The sequence below is a fragment of the Salvelinus alpinus genome, chromosome 30, assembly GCF_045679555.1.
Source record: "Salvelinus alpinus chromosome 30, SLU_Salpinus.1, whole genome shotgun sequence".
Lineage (NCBI taxonomy): Eukaryota > Metazoa > Chordata > Actinopteri > Salmoniformes > Salmonidae > Salvelinus > Salvelinus alpinus.
The window spans coordinates 23,055,939-23,071,103 of NC_092115.1; the positions used below are offsets into that span (position 1 = coordinate 23,055,939).

A 15,165-nucleotide genomic window follows, 5' to 3' on the forward strand; every position below is an offset into this window, starting at 1 on the left:
CCTTTTAGGGTGCCAATTGGGACACAGCCCCATAGTCGCCTTTCTTCTCCTCGACCCTGTCTCTAATGATGTTCTTGTGGAAGGCCAGTTCACAAAGGACTTGGTGCTTTGATCATGCGGTCTGTCTTTTGGTGCCAACCAGCAGTATGGTGGCTGGTTATGCATTGGCCAGGATGTGAGGGGATGGCCCATCAGGACCCACCCGCCTGGCTGGATCACACTGTATCAAATGACACCCATCAGGGCTCTGGTCTAAAGTAGTGCACTACATAGGGAATGAGGTGTCATTTGAGACAGCCTAGAGTGGACAACACTAATGGTACTTGACAGATCTCTGATCAGTATAGCCACAGACAGTTACTCTGTGAGGACAGGACGTGACTGTTGGGTAATATAGCAACGGTTTATTGAATGTTCATGGAGTTCCAGGAAGAGCCATTTATGAACTTTGGAAATGAGAGAATGGACCTATAGTTAGTCCAAAAAAGGCTAGATAACCAATGTTCTTTACCAGATTAAGAGGGTGCCTGCAGTATTCTATAATCTGAGATTGTATACACAGTGTATATATAATTTGAGATTTTGTTGCTACTAGAGTTATTACGTAGGTAAGGTTGTTATGAGGAGTGTGGACATGTCTGACCAACAAAATGCAACATTTTCTGCGACTGCACTACTAATAATATAAGAACAAGAACGGGTGGACTGACATCATCCTGAAACAAAATATTATTTTATTCTGAGTGTTATGTTATTTAGAGGCACATGTTGAAACAGACCCAAAAAGAGGGGGTGTTCCATGAGAGATGAGTACTGAAAAAAAAAATAGGCCCGTGTTATCATTAGACAGAATAAAAGATATTGCCTCTCAGCACCGTCAATAGATGCATGGCAATTCAAGTAGACCTAATACAGTAAGAAAACATATATTTCACATACAGTGCCTAGTGAAAGTCTATGCACCCCTTGCACAGGTTTTTAGACACATTTTACTGCCTTAAAATTAATGTTATTATAAAATGGGATTAAGTTGGATTTTCCCCCCTACCAATCTAAACAACCTGCTCCACATTTTCACAGTGAAAGAGAAATGATCAAACATTTTCTAAATGTATAAAAATGAAGATTTCTTGATTGCCTATGTCTTCCCACCCCAGAGATAATACTTGGTGGAAGGACTTTTGGTAGCAATTACAGCTGTGAATCCATTTGAATAAGATTCTGTCGACTGCACAACTCTTAGGGCAACATGCACTGAGTTTAGGAATATATTAGGAACACGGTCCTAATATTGAGTTGCACTCACGTTTTCCCTCAGAACAGCCTCAATTCATCGGGGCATAGACTACAAGGTGTCGAAAGCATTCCACAGGGATGCTGGACCATGTTGGCTCCAATGCTTCCCACATTTCTGTCAAATTGACGAGATGTCCTTTGGGTGGTGGACCATTCTTGATACACACGGGAAACTGTTGAGTGTGAAACCCAGCAGCATTGCAGTTCTTGACACACTCAAACCGGTGCGCCTGGCACCTACTACCATACCCTGTTCAAAGGCACAAATATTTTTTTTGCCCATTCACCCTCAATGAATCCATGTCTAAATTGTCTCAACTAAGGCTTAAAAATCTTGTAACCTGTCTCCTCCCCTTTATCTACACTGATTTGAAGGTGATATCAATAACAGGCGGACTACACCGCTCGGGTCGCGTGCGTTGCAAAATAAATTTAGAAATCTATATTATTCAATTATTGCACCCACACTGCTCGCGCGCCAACGAGTGTCTGCGTTGTCACGGGCTAAAGTCAGTTCTATTTGTGATGCAGATCGCGCTGCAAGTCCTGTCTCTCCCATCTCCTCATTGGTTATACCCACGTGAGTGACTGAAAGACGAACGAGGTCAGTGGCGGTAATGCACCTAATTTATAAAAGTTGCCAATCGCAATAAAGTCAAGAGAAGAAAATGCCTGGAAGGAGGAAAGATGACTAGAAACGATTCGGTTGACTGTTTTATGTATGGATTAATTGTCAGAGTAGAGGACCTTGTGCATTTCAGGTAAAATAACAACTCAATGTTTATATCCCAGGACAAATTAGCTAGCAAGTGCAAGCTAGGTAGCTAAATTGCCATAAATGTTTAATGCTTTTTGACTTGTCCCCAAATTAATGTAATTGGTTCAGAGTTTGTTTTGATATTTTAACCTGCGTGTCGTGATCGCGTTTGGTGTGTGGGGGGACAAAATAAATTTATGCAAGATGGCGCACGCGTGCCACCGGTTTGGGTTCCGTGTAAGGGATCAAGGTGACATCAATAAGCAATCATAGCTTCCACATAGATTCACCTGGTCAGTCTGACATGGAAAGAGCATGTGTTCCTAATGTTTTATACACGTAATCCCTTTAAAAAATAAAGTTTGTCAAAATTGCTCAAGCTCAGTACATGTGGTTGGGAATGATTTTCAAGCAAACTCAACACAGGACTGAGACTGAACACTCAACACCTCTTGGAAAAACATTCTGGTGTGTCTTTGGCATTAAATGTTGTGTGGTTGTCCTGCTAAAAATAAAACTACACTGCTCAAAAAAATAAAGGGAACACTTAAACAACACAATGTCACTCCAAGTCAATCACACTTCTGTGAAATCAAACTGTCCACTTAGGAAGCAACACTGATTGACAATAAATTTCACATGCTGTTGTGCAAATGGAATAGACAACAGGTGGAAATTATAGGCAATTAGCAAGACACCCCCAATAAAGGAGTGGTTCTGCAGGTGGTGACCACAGACCACTTCTCAGTTCCTATGCTTCCTGGCTGATGTTTTGGTCACTTTTGAATGCTGGCGGTGCTTTCACTCTAGTGGTAGCATGAGACGGAGTCTACAACCCACACAAGTGGCTCAGGTAGTGCAGCTCATCCAGGATGGCACATCAATGCGAGCTGTGGCAAGAAGGTTTGCTGTGTCTGTCAGCGTAGTGTCCAGAGCATGGAGGCGCTACCAGGAGACAGGCTAGTACATCAGGAGATGTGGAGGAGGCCGTAGGAGGGCAACAACCCAGCAGCAGGACCGCTACCTCCGCCTTTGTGCAAGGAGGAGCAGGAGGAGCACTGCCAGAGCCCTGCAAAATGACCTCCAGCAGCACCAAATGTGCATGTGTCTGCTCAAACGGTCAGAAACAGACTCCATGAGGGTGGTATGAGGGTCCGACGTCCACAGGTGGGGGTTGTGCTTACAGCCCAACACCGTGCAGGACGTTTGGCATTTGCCAGAGAACACCAAGATTGGCAAATTCGCCACTGGCGCCCTGTGCTCTTCACAGATGAAAGCAGGTTCACACTGAGCACATGTGACAGACGTGGCAGAGTCTGGAGACGCCGTGGAGAACGTTCTGCTGCCTGCAACATCCTCCAGCATGACCGGTTTGGCGGTGGGTCAGTCATGGTGTGGGGTGGCATTTCTTTGGGGGGCCGCACAGCCCTCCCATGTGCTCGCCAGAGGTAGCCTGACTGCCATTAGGTACCGAGATGAGATCCTCAGACCCCTTGTGAGACCATATGCTGGTGCGGTTGGCCCTGGGTTCCTCCTAATGCAAGACAATGCAAGACCACATGTGGCTGGAGTGTGTCAGCAGTTCCTGCAAGAAGAAGGCATTGATGTTATGGACTGGCCCGCCCGTTCCCCAGACCTGAATCCAATTGAGCACATCTGGGACATCATGTCTCGCTCCATCCACCAACGCCACGTTCCACCACAGACTGTCCAGGAGTTGGCGGATGCTTTAGTCCAGGTCTGGGAGGAGATCCCTCAGGAGACCATCCGCCACCTCATCAGGAGCATGCCCAGGTGTTGTAGGGAGGTCATACAGGCACGTGGAGGCCACACCCACTACTGAGCCTCATTTTGACGTGTTTTAAGGACATTACATCAAAGTTGGATCAGCCTGTAGTGTGGTTTTCCACTTTAATTTTGAGTGTGACTCCAAATCCAGACCTCCATGGGTTGATACATTTGATTTCCATTGATCATTTTTGTGTGATTTTGTTGTCAGCACATTCAACTATGTAAAGAAAAAAGTATTTAATAAGAATATTTCATTCATTCAGATCTAGGATGTGTTATTTTAGTGTTCCCTTTATTTTTTTGAGCAGTGTATATTCCAGGTTTAGGTATTCAGATGACTGAGGCACGTTTTCAAACTTTGTACCTGGGCTTTGCTCCTTTCATATTTATTTTGACCCCTGACAAAATCCCCAATCCCTGCTGGTGACGAGCATACAGTACCCACAACAATACACCGGGTTTCATTGTGTTGTGTGGTATTGGATGTAGCCCAAGCTTGTCGGTTTTTACATTTAGGCCAAAAAGTTAATTTCTTTGCCATGTCCTGCAGTATTACTTAACAGCCTTGTTGCAGTGGATTTGGAGTGGATTTTTTTTTAACACAGGCTTAAGTTCTTTTCACTTTGTCCTACAGGCAGGTAATTTGGAGTGCATGGATTTTTCTCCCATTTAAATCCTTGGGCAGGTTACCTAAGTGGTTTTTCAGGATGCCTAAATCCAAACAGTGAAAGAAAAAAATACATTTTCGGGATTGAAAAACACTTAACTTAAACAGCTAAACCCAGACATGGAGTATGTAGGAAAGATAATGTGCCTATATATACTATTTGAGAACTAACAAATCACCAAAATAAAATCTAGACAGTCCAATGAGAATTGAAAATTCCTAAAACAATGAATTTAAGTGTTTGTTATTATGTTTGAGCAAAAAACTAAAACACAGCATTAGCCATGGCAAAATGCAAAGAATTGCAGGAATTTAGCTTTAAAACAGAACATTTCTCTCAGCTCCATGCCAGAATATGTAGAACCGCAGGAAATCAGCTTTAAAAGTGCAAAAAAAAATCTCGGCTGAATAGCAAACTGTGTAGAATTGCAGGATATTAGCTTAAAAATGCAAACATCTCTACACCGTCAAGATGGGGGGGCCTCTAAAATGTTCTCTAAAATGTTGCCGAGCCGACCGCGCAAATTGCCACTCCCACCACCCAAGCCACTTTGATCATGTTTTTCACTTTGTAAATGTGGAGTAACTTATGTACATTGGTAGAAAAAATTATAATAATGTGAAAACTGTGCAAGAGGTGTGCAGACTTTCAAAAGGTACTGTAGTTCTTCGAGTGCATTAGCCATCAAAGTCCGTCCGGTTTCAGTAGGCTGCTTTGTTGAGGTCAAAATGAAAAAATAAATCTAAAAAGCCTCAAAGATTTCCTACTGTTTCCAACCAAAACAGTGTGTTTACAGGGAGCTATCAGCTACAACCTATCAACAATTTAAAATCAAATTCAGCTTTCGTATCAATCCACAAATTCACCAAGAATGTTCTTTAATAAAATATCAATATTATGAAAAGGTATGACTGTCTTTCTGTGAGGGACATGCTGTTGACTACTCAGCATGTGGATCGGATGGCCAGCACATACCGGGAGTATGAACAGAACGCTAGGCTCTCTCTGCTACAGCCACACTATCCGCCCGTTTCCATTGACCTGCTAGACTAGGGACAATGGAGATTCACAGATTCACAGCACCCACCAGGCAGTCTGCAGCTGGGCGTGTGTGTGGGTGTGGAGCAATACAGTTCAACAGAGCGCAAGGCGATGGCAAGCGACCCCGTTCACCAACTGCTCATCTGTCCGTCACCGAGACCAGGGGAGAGTCAGAGACATGTACGGGTTTTGAACTGGTTGTAATGTACTGAGTGTGGCCAATTTATTTTCAATGGGGAACAGACTGGTGAACTAGCTTGTCATAATTCCCATTAATGGGCTTTGCACCTTTCATATTTATGGTATTGCCTAATTACATGTTGTAACAGTCAGATGAAAACCTCCTCTCCGAAACAGAAAATACTGACATATTTTCCCATTAACCAAAATACAATTATGACAATTCAGAAGCTATTTTGAATACATGTCCTTGGTCCTAGAGTCATGAACTGTTCAGATTACATTGGGGGAAGTTACTGCTTTCAATACATAAATAAATAAATAAAAAATTGGGCAAATATGGCGTTACAAGGTTTTCATCAGGCAGCGAAGATATGTTCTATGTCTCTACAGCCTTGAGTACATGAGCTCAGATGAGTGAAATTAGGTGTGTTACTGTCCTGTACTCAAAGGAGATTGATGCAGGAGAAATGGGCCAGGGCCGTACGTTACAGGAAAGTGATGCGAACCTCAACCTGGCAGCTGGACCATGTGACCTTGCTGGAGAGAGGGAGACACAGGCAGCAGGGACAGGCACAACTAAATGTGGGATAACTTCGTCGTCATGGCAACCTGCTGACACAGCACCGTCTTCTTACAACTTTCCAACCAACCTGCTATCTTTCCCACAGAAAAGGCCAGCCCATCACACCAACTGATAGAGAACTGCCTGTATGACCCACGTATGGTTTTACATCACAGCCTGCCAGGAGGACTCATCTTGAACAAACCTCAAAAGTCAAAGTATAGGCCTACAGTGCCTTCAGAAAGTATTCACAATCCTTGATTTAATTGTAAATTTGTCAACAATCTACACAAAACTCTGTTACTGAGGTTGTAGTTTAATTTATTTTTTAAATAACGGCTTAATAAGCTATGGCAAGACTTGAAAATGGATGTCTAGCAATGATCAACAACCAACTTGACAGCTGGAGCTAATATATCTTGACTACATAAATATTCAGACCCTTGAGTCAAAGCACCAGTTAGCCTTGAGCTAGCCTCGAGCTAGGCCCATCTGCCGGCTAGCTGAAGAGCTAGTGCCACTGCCACGAAGCTAGCACCAGTTAGCAAACACTATTCTACAATTCACAACCTCTCTTTCGCCATCGCCATCTGGCTTGGATTCTCTGTCGACACAACCACGTCTGAGCAGACCCCCTCCGTCTGAGCAGACCACCCCCCGGGCTACTAACTTTACACGCCGCGTGCTAGCTTAGTGGAGGCCTCCTCTGCTCCATCTACGGCTGCCCCCTGGACACTATGATCACGTGGCTACATAGCTGATGCATGCTTGACTGTCCATTAATTCACGGTACTCCATTCTGTTTATTTGTGTCTTATCTGTCGGCTCTGTGCTTTAACTCAGGATCTGTGTGTAGTTAATCCGACCCTCTCTGCCTAGTCATCGCCATTTTTTACCTGTTGTTGCTGTGTCAGACTAGCACCCTGTTATTGCTGCTGTTATCTTACCTGTTGTTTTAGCTAGCTCTCCCAATCAAGACCTGCAATCACTTTATGCCTTATTGTATGTCTCTCTCAAATATCAATATGCCTTGCATACTGTTGTTCAGGCTAGTTTTCATTGTCATTGTTTTGGTTTGCAATGGACCCTGTAGTTCCACTCTCCGTACCTCTGATACCCCCTTTGTCCCACCCCCCACACATGCGGTGACCTCACCCATTGAGACCAGCATGTCCAGAGATACAACCTCTCTTATCATCACCCAGTGCCTGGGCTTGCCTCCGCTGTACCCGCGCCCCTCCATACCCCTGTCTGCACATTATGCCCAGAATCTATTCTACCACGCCCATAAATCTGCTCCTTTTATTCTTTGTCCCCAACGCTCTAGGCGACCAGTTTTGATAGCCTTTAGCCGCACCCTCATCCTACTACTCCTCTGTTCCTCGGGTGATGTGGAGGTAAACCCAGGCCCTGCATGTCCCCAGTCACCCTCATTTGTTGACTTCTGCGATCGAAAAAGCCTTGGCCTCATGCATGTCAACATCAGAAGCCTCCTCCCTAAGTTTGCCTTACTCACCGCTTTAGCACACTCTGCCAATCCTGATGTCCTTGCCGTGTCCGAATCCTGGCTTAGGAAGGCCACCAAAAATTCTGAGATTTCCATACCCAACTATAACACTTTCCGTCAAGATAGAACTGCCAAAGGGGGAGGAGTTGCAATCTACTGCAGAGATAGCCTGCAAAGTTCTGTCATACTTTCCAGGTCTATGCCCAAACAGTTCGAACTTCTAATTTTAAAAATTAATCTCTCCAGAAATAAGTCTCTCACTGTTGCCGCCTGCTACCGACCCCCCTCAGCTCCCAGCTGTGCCCTGGACACCATCTGTGAATTGATCGCTCCCCATCTAGCTTCAGAGTTTGTTCTGTTAGGTGACCTAAACTGGGATATGCTTAACACCCCGGCAGTCCTACAATCCAAGCTTGATGCCCTCAATCTCACACAAATCATCAAGGAACCCACCAGGTACAACCCTAAATCCGTAAACATGGGCACCCTAATAGACATTATCCTGACCAACCTGCCCTCCAAATACACCTCTGCTGTCTTCAATCAAGATCTCAGCGATCACTGCCTCATTGCCTGTATCCGCCACGGGTCTGCGGTCAAACGACCACCCCTCATCACTGTCAAACGCTCCCTAAAACACTTCTGCGAGCAGGCCTTTCTAATCGACCTGGCCCGGGTACCCTGGAAGGATATTGACCTCATCCCGTCAGTTGAGGATGCCTGGTCATTCTTTAAATGTTACTTCCTCACCATATTAGACAAGCATGCTCCGTTCAAAAAATGCAGAACCAAGAACAGATATAGCCCTTGGTTCACTCCAGACCTGACTGCCCTCGACCAGCACAAAAACATCCTGTGGCGAACTGCAATAGCATCGAAGAGCCCCCGCGATATGCAACTGTTCAGGGAAGTCAGGAACCAATACACGCAGTCAGTCAGGAAAGCAAAGGCCAGCTTTTTCAAGCAGAAATTCGCATCCTGTAGCTCTAACTCCAAAAAGTTCTGGGATACTGTAAAGTCCATGGAGAACAAGAGCACCTCCTCCCAGCTGCCCACTGCACTGAGGCTAGGTAACACGGTCACCACCGATAAATCCGTGATAATCGAAGACTTCAACAAGCATTTCTCAATGGCTGGCCATGCCTTCTTCCTGGCGACTCCAACCTTGGCCAACAGCCCCGCCCCCCCCGCTGCTACTCGCCCAAGCCTCCCCAGCTTCTCCTTTACCCAAATCCAGATAGCAGATGTTCTGAAAGAGCTGGAAAACCTGGACCCATACAAATCAGCTGGGCTTGACAATCTGGACCCCCTATTTCTGAAACTGTCCGCCGCCATTGTCGCACCCCCTATTACCAGCCTGTTCAACCTCTCCTTCGTATCATCTGAGATCCCCAAGGATTGGAAAGCTGCCGCGGTCATCCCCCTCTTCAAAGGGGGAGACACCCTGGACCCAAACTGTTACAGACCTATATCCATCCTGCCCTGCCTATCTAAGGTCTTCGAAAGCCAAGTCAACAAACAGATCACTGACCATCTCGAATCCCACCGTACCTTCTCCGCTGTGCAATCCGGTTTCCGAGCCGGTCACGGATGCACCTCAGCCACGCTCAAGGTACTAAACGACATCATAACCGCCATCGATAAAAGACATTACTGTGCAGCCGTCTTCATCGACCTGGCCAAGGCTTTCGACTCTGTCAATCACCATATTCTTATCGGCAGACTCAGTAGCCTCGGTTTTTCTAATGACTGCCTTGCCTGGTTCACCAACTACTTTGCAGACAGAGTTCAGTGTGTCAAATCGGAGGGCATGTTGTCCGGTCCTCTGGCAGTCTCTATGGGGGTACCACAGGGTTCAATTCTCGGGCTGACTCTTTTCTCTGTATACATCAATGATGTTGCTCTTGCTGCGGGCGATTCCCTGATCCACCTCTACGCAGACGACACCATTCTATATACTTCCGGCCCTTCCTTGGACACTGTGCTATCTAACCTCCAAACGAGCTTCAATGCCATACAACACTCCTTCCGTGGCCTCCAACTGCTCTTAAACGCTAGTAAAACCAAATGCATGCTTTTCAACCGTTCGCTGCCTGCACCCGCACGCCCGACTAGCATCACCACCCTGGACGGTTCCGACCTAGAATATGTGGACATCTATAAGTACCTAGGTGTCTGGCTAGACTGCAAACTCTCCTTCCAGACTCATATCAAACATCTCCAATCCAAAATCAAATCAAAAATCGGCTTTCTATTCCGCAACAAAGCCTCCTTCACTCACGCCGCCAAACTTACCCTAGTAAAACTGACTATCCTGCCGATCCTCGACTTCGGCGATGTCATCTACAAAATAGCTTCCAACACTCTACTCAGCAAACTGGATGCAGTTTATCACAGTGCCATTCGTTTTGTTACTAAAGCACCTTATACGACCCACCACTGCGACCTGTATGCCCTAGTCGGCTGGCCCTCGCTACATGTTCGTCGTCAGACCCACTGGCTCCAGGTCATCTACAAGGCTATGCTAGGTAAAGTGCCGCCTTATCTCAGTTCACTGGTCACGATGGCTACACCCACCCGCAGCACGCGCTCCAGCAGGTGTATCTCACTGATCATCCCTAAAGCTAAAACCTCATTTGGACGCCTTTCCTTCCAGTTCTCTGCTGCCTGCGACTGGAACGAATTGCAAAAATCTCTGAAGTTGGAGACTTTTATCTCCCTCAACAACTTTAAAAATCTGCTATCCGAGCAGCTAACCGATCGCTGCAGCTGTACATAGTCCATCTGTAAACTACCCACCCAATTTACCTACCTCACCCCCCATACTGCTTTTATTTATTTACTTTTCTGCTCTTTTGCACACCAGTACCAATATCTCTTCTTGCACATGATCATCTGATGATTTATCGCTCCAGTGTTAATCTGCTAAATTGTAATTATTCGATTTATTGCCTACCTCATGCCTTTTGCACACATTGTATATAGATTCTCTTTTTTTCTACCATGTTATTGACTTGTTTATTGTTTACTCCATGTGTAACTCTGTGTTGTCTGTTCACACTGCTATGCTTTATCTTGGCCAGGTCGCAGTTGCAAATGAGAACTTGTTCTCAACTAGCCTACCTGGTTAAATAAAGGTGAAATAAAAAAAAATAAAAAAATACATGTTAAAATCCCCCTTGGCGGAGATTTCAGCAGTGAGTTTCTGGGTAAATTGCTTGCATTTACATTTACATTTAAGTCATTTAGCTGACGCTCTTATCCAGAGCGACTTACAAATTGGAAAGTTCATACATATTCATCCTGGTCCCCCCGTGGGGAATGAACCCACAACCCTGGCGTTGCAAGCGCCATGCTCTACCAACTGAGCCACACGCTTATGAGCTTCGCACACCTGGATTGCACAATATCTGCACATTATTCTTTAAATAATTATTCAAACTATGTCAAGTTGTTTGTTGATCATTGCTAGACAGCCATTTAAGTCTTGCCATATAGTTTTGACTTATAGTCTTAAAAATCTAACTTAGCCACTCAGGAACATTCAATGTCATCTTGGTAAGCAACTCCAGTGTAGATTTGGCCTTGTGTTTTAGGTTATTGTCCTGCTGAAAGGTGAATTTGTCTCGAAGTGTCTGTTGGAATGCAGACTGAACCAGGTTTTTCTCTAGGATTTTGACTGTGCTTAGCTCTATTCCGTGTCATCCTAAACAACTCCCTAGTCCTTGCCGATGACAAGCATACCCATAACATGATGCAGCCACCACCATGCTTGAAAATATGAAGAGTGGTACTCAGTGATGTGTTGTGTTGGCTTTGCCCCAAACATAAAGCGTTGTATTAAGGACAAAGGAAATTTCTTTTCCACATTTTTTGCAGTTTTAGTGCCTTATTGCAAACAGGATGCATGTTTCGGAATATTTTTAAAAATTCTGTACAAGCGTCCTTTTCACTGTCATTTAGGTTAGTATTGTGGAGTAACTACAATGTTTATCCATCCTCACTTTCTCCTATCACAGCCATTAAACTGTTAAAGTCACCATTGATTGGTTTCATGGTGAAATCTCTGAGCAGTTTCCTTCATCGCCGGCAAAAGAGTTAGGAAGGACACCTGCATCTTTTGTAGCGACTGGGTGTATTGATACACCATCCAAAGTGTAATTAATAACTTCACCATGCTCAAAGGGATATTCAATGTCTGTTTTTTAAATTACTCTATCAATAGGTAACCTTTGCAAGGCATTGGAAAACATCCCTGGTCTTTGTGGTTGAATCTGTTTAAAATTCACTGCTCGACTGAGGGACCTTACAGATAATTGTATGTGTGGGGTACAGAGATGACAGAGTTATTCAGAAATCATGTTAAAAACACTTATTGCACACAGTGAGTTCATGCAACATATTATGTAACTTGTTAAGCACATTTTTACTCCTGAACTTATTTAGGCTTGACATAAAGGGGTTGAATATTAATTTCAGCTTTTAATTAATACAATTTCTAAAAACATAATTCCACTTTTGACATTATTGGGTATTGTGTGTAGACAAGTGACATCTCAATTTTTAATTTGGGCAGGAACACAACAAAATATGGAAAAAGGGGTGTAAATACTTCTTGAAGGAACTGTAGCCTCTACCCTCCCCCTTATTTCCATAGAAACCAGAGCATAATGCTCCAGGATTTACAAGGCTAACTGAGGTGTGAAAGCACTTAGTCTGATTACACCAGCTGTGTTACAGCTGTGTTACACCAGCTCCTCCCTCCCACACTCAGAGAGGTGGCAGTGGTTTGCACATGTGTGAAGTCATCCGACCCAGCACCTATGCAATAAAGCTATAGGCCAGGGACCCCAACTGACGGCCCACGGGCTGAATGTGGTCAGCGGGTGATTTATTTATTTATTATTTGTTGGACATAAGACTGTAAAAACACCATCAAATCAGCTCCAAGTGATTTTAATTTTGGAAATCTGTTCCAAAGTATTCCCGCGCATGAAGGGAGATACATTTGTATACGATCACATATACTATAAGCAAGGTTTGAAATTATTAAGTTTTAGTCATATCTTTTTATGCTATTTGCAGTCTACAAATTGTTTGTAATTATGTTCTGGCCCCCTGACCATCCGCTCAAGAAAGAAATTGGCTCGGGGTTGTATCTAGTTGATGATCCCTGCTATAGTCCTACTGTTAGACATGCATGCTTCATACATCGTCAAGTACCATGAACAAATGTCAGCCTAGGCCTACAAAGTGCAATTGAAAATCACAATGGCTTCATGTACAGTGCCTAATGAATGTCTATACATCCCTTGCAGTTGTCACATTTTGCTGCCTTCGGTCTTCTGAAAAGTTAACCCTGGGATAGAGATGTATTTTTTGCGGGACAATTACATTATTTTCAATGCTATCAGCAGAATGGATTTTCCAAAAAGTGTTGAGTGTTCTTGTGTGGGTTTGAATATTGCTGTCCATCAATGATTGGAAACTCAGTAAAACAAATTCACTGAGCTTGAGCAATTTTGACAAAAACAATGGATAAATGTTGCCCTAAGAGTTGTGCAAAGTTAGTAGAATATGATTCATAGCCGTAATGAATACAAAAGGTGATTCCATCAAGTATTAGGCTAAGTCTGGGGTGTGAAGACATGAAATATTTTTTCAGGGATTGCAGGACTTCTTTTAACTTTGTGGTTTCTTTTAACTTTGTGGTTGACATACTATCAACTTTTGACGCTGATAAAGATAGCATCTTTACAGACCGTGCATTCATTCTCTCAATCATATTTCTCATCTCCTTTTTCTAAGTAAAAATGTTCACTTGGTGTATAATTTTACTGCAAGAAATGCTTAATCCTGCAGAAGTTCATATTATATTAGGTTGTGTAAGAGGTTATAGACCTAGTCAGTGTCCAGATTTCAGTCAGGCTATTACATTTAACCCATCTGAACAGTAGACTGCAGTTGCCTTGACGTGCCATATTTGAAGTCACCTTCTTGTGACTCTCGAATAGTGCCCCTAACCATCATCACACACAACATAACCGACCGGCACTGCTATCATTCGCTTTTACCACTTCACCAAATATTTCCCAAACATTACTTTTCTGGCCCTCCATTCTCTTTATTTTCAACTCTCAATTTTGCAGCCAATCTCTTATTGAATTACACTCTGGCATTGCCCATTTTGCGGATCGAAGTTTGTGTGGATCGAAGTTGACTTGTTCTGCCCGTTCTCAAAAGCATTTGGTGATTGGCGTGTAGGCTATTTGGCGCGCGAACAGTTAGGCCCTAAAGCAGGCTTATGTACTATCACAGATAGACTCAAATAATGAAAGAAAAACCTCAATGTAGCCTATAGATATAAATTCCACAAGAATGATACATTTCTGGATTTTTTTAAAGTATTGCTTTCTTTGTTCAACCCACCCGCCCTGCAGTGTTGACCCTTCTTTTTCAAGACCTCTGCAATCCACCCTAGCATGCTGTCAATTAACTTCTGGGCCACGTCCTGACTGATGGCAGCCCATTCTTGCATAATCAACGCTTGGAGTTTGTCAGAATTTGTGGGTTTTTGTTTGTCCACCCGCCTCTTGAGGATTGACTCAAGTTCTCAATGGGATTAAGGTCTGGGGAGGTTCCTGGCCATGGACCCAAAATATCAATGTTTTGTTCCCCAAGCCACTTCTTTATCACTTTTGCCTTATGGCAAGGTGCTCCATCATGCTGGAAAAGGAATTGTTGCTCTCGGAGGATGTGTTGGTACCATTCTTTATTCATGGCTGTGTTCTTAGGCAAAATTGTGAGTGAGCCCACTCCCTTTGCTGAGAAGGAACCCCACACATGAATGGTCTCAGGATGCTTTACTGTTGGCATGACACAGGACTGATGGTAGCGCTCACCTTGTCTTCTCCGGACAAGCTTTTTTCCGGATGCCCCAAACAATCAGAAAGGGGATTCATCAGAGATAATGACTTTACCCCAGTCCTCAGCAGTCCAATCCCTGTACCTTTTGCAGAATATCAGTCTGTCCCTGATGTTTTTCCTGGAGAGAAGTGGCTTATTTGCTGCCCTTGACACCAGGCCATCTTCCAAAAGTCTTCCCCTCACTGTGCGTGCAGTTGCACTCACACCTGCTTGCTGCCATTCCTGAGCAAGCTCTGTACTGGTGGTGCCCCGATCCCGCAGCTGAATCAACTTTAGGAGACGGTCCTGGCGCTTGCTGGACTTTCTTGGGCGCCCTGAAACCTTCACAACAATTGAACCGCTCTCCTTGAAGTTCTCGATGATCCGATAAATGGTTGATTTAGGTGCAATCTTACTGGCAGCAATATCCTTGCCTGTGAAACCCTTTTTGTGC

At 44.2% G+C, this 15,165-nt stretch overlaps 1 protein-coding gene across 4 annotated transcripts in view; it reads left to right on the forward strand.

Annotated features, from left to right (window-relative positions):
• LOC139559564 (solute carrier organic anion transporter family member 5A1-like) overlaps nucleotides 1–15,165 on the forward strand; it is a 37,131-nt gene that overhangs the window by 6,416 nt on the left and 15,550 nt on the right. The gene's annotated exons all lie outside the window — the stretch shown is intronic.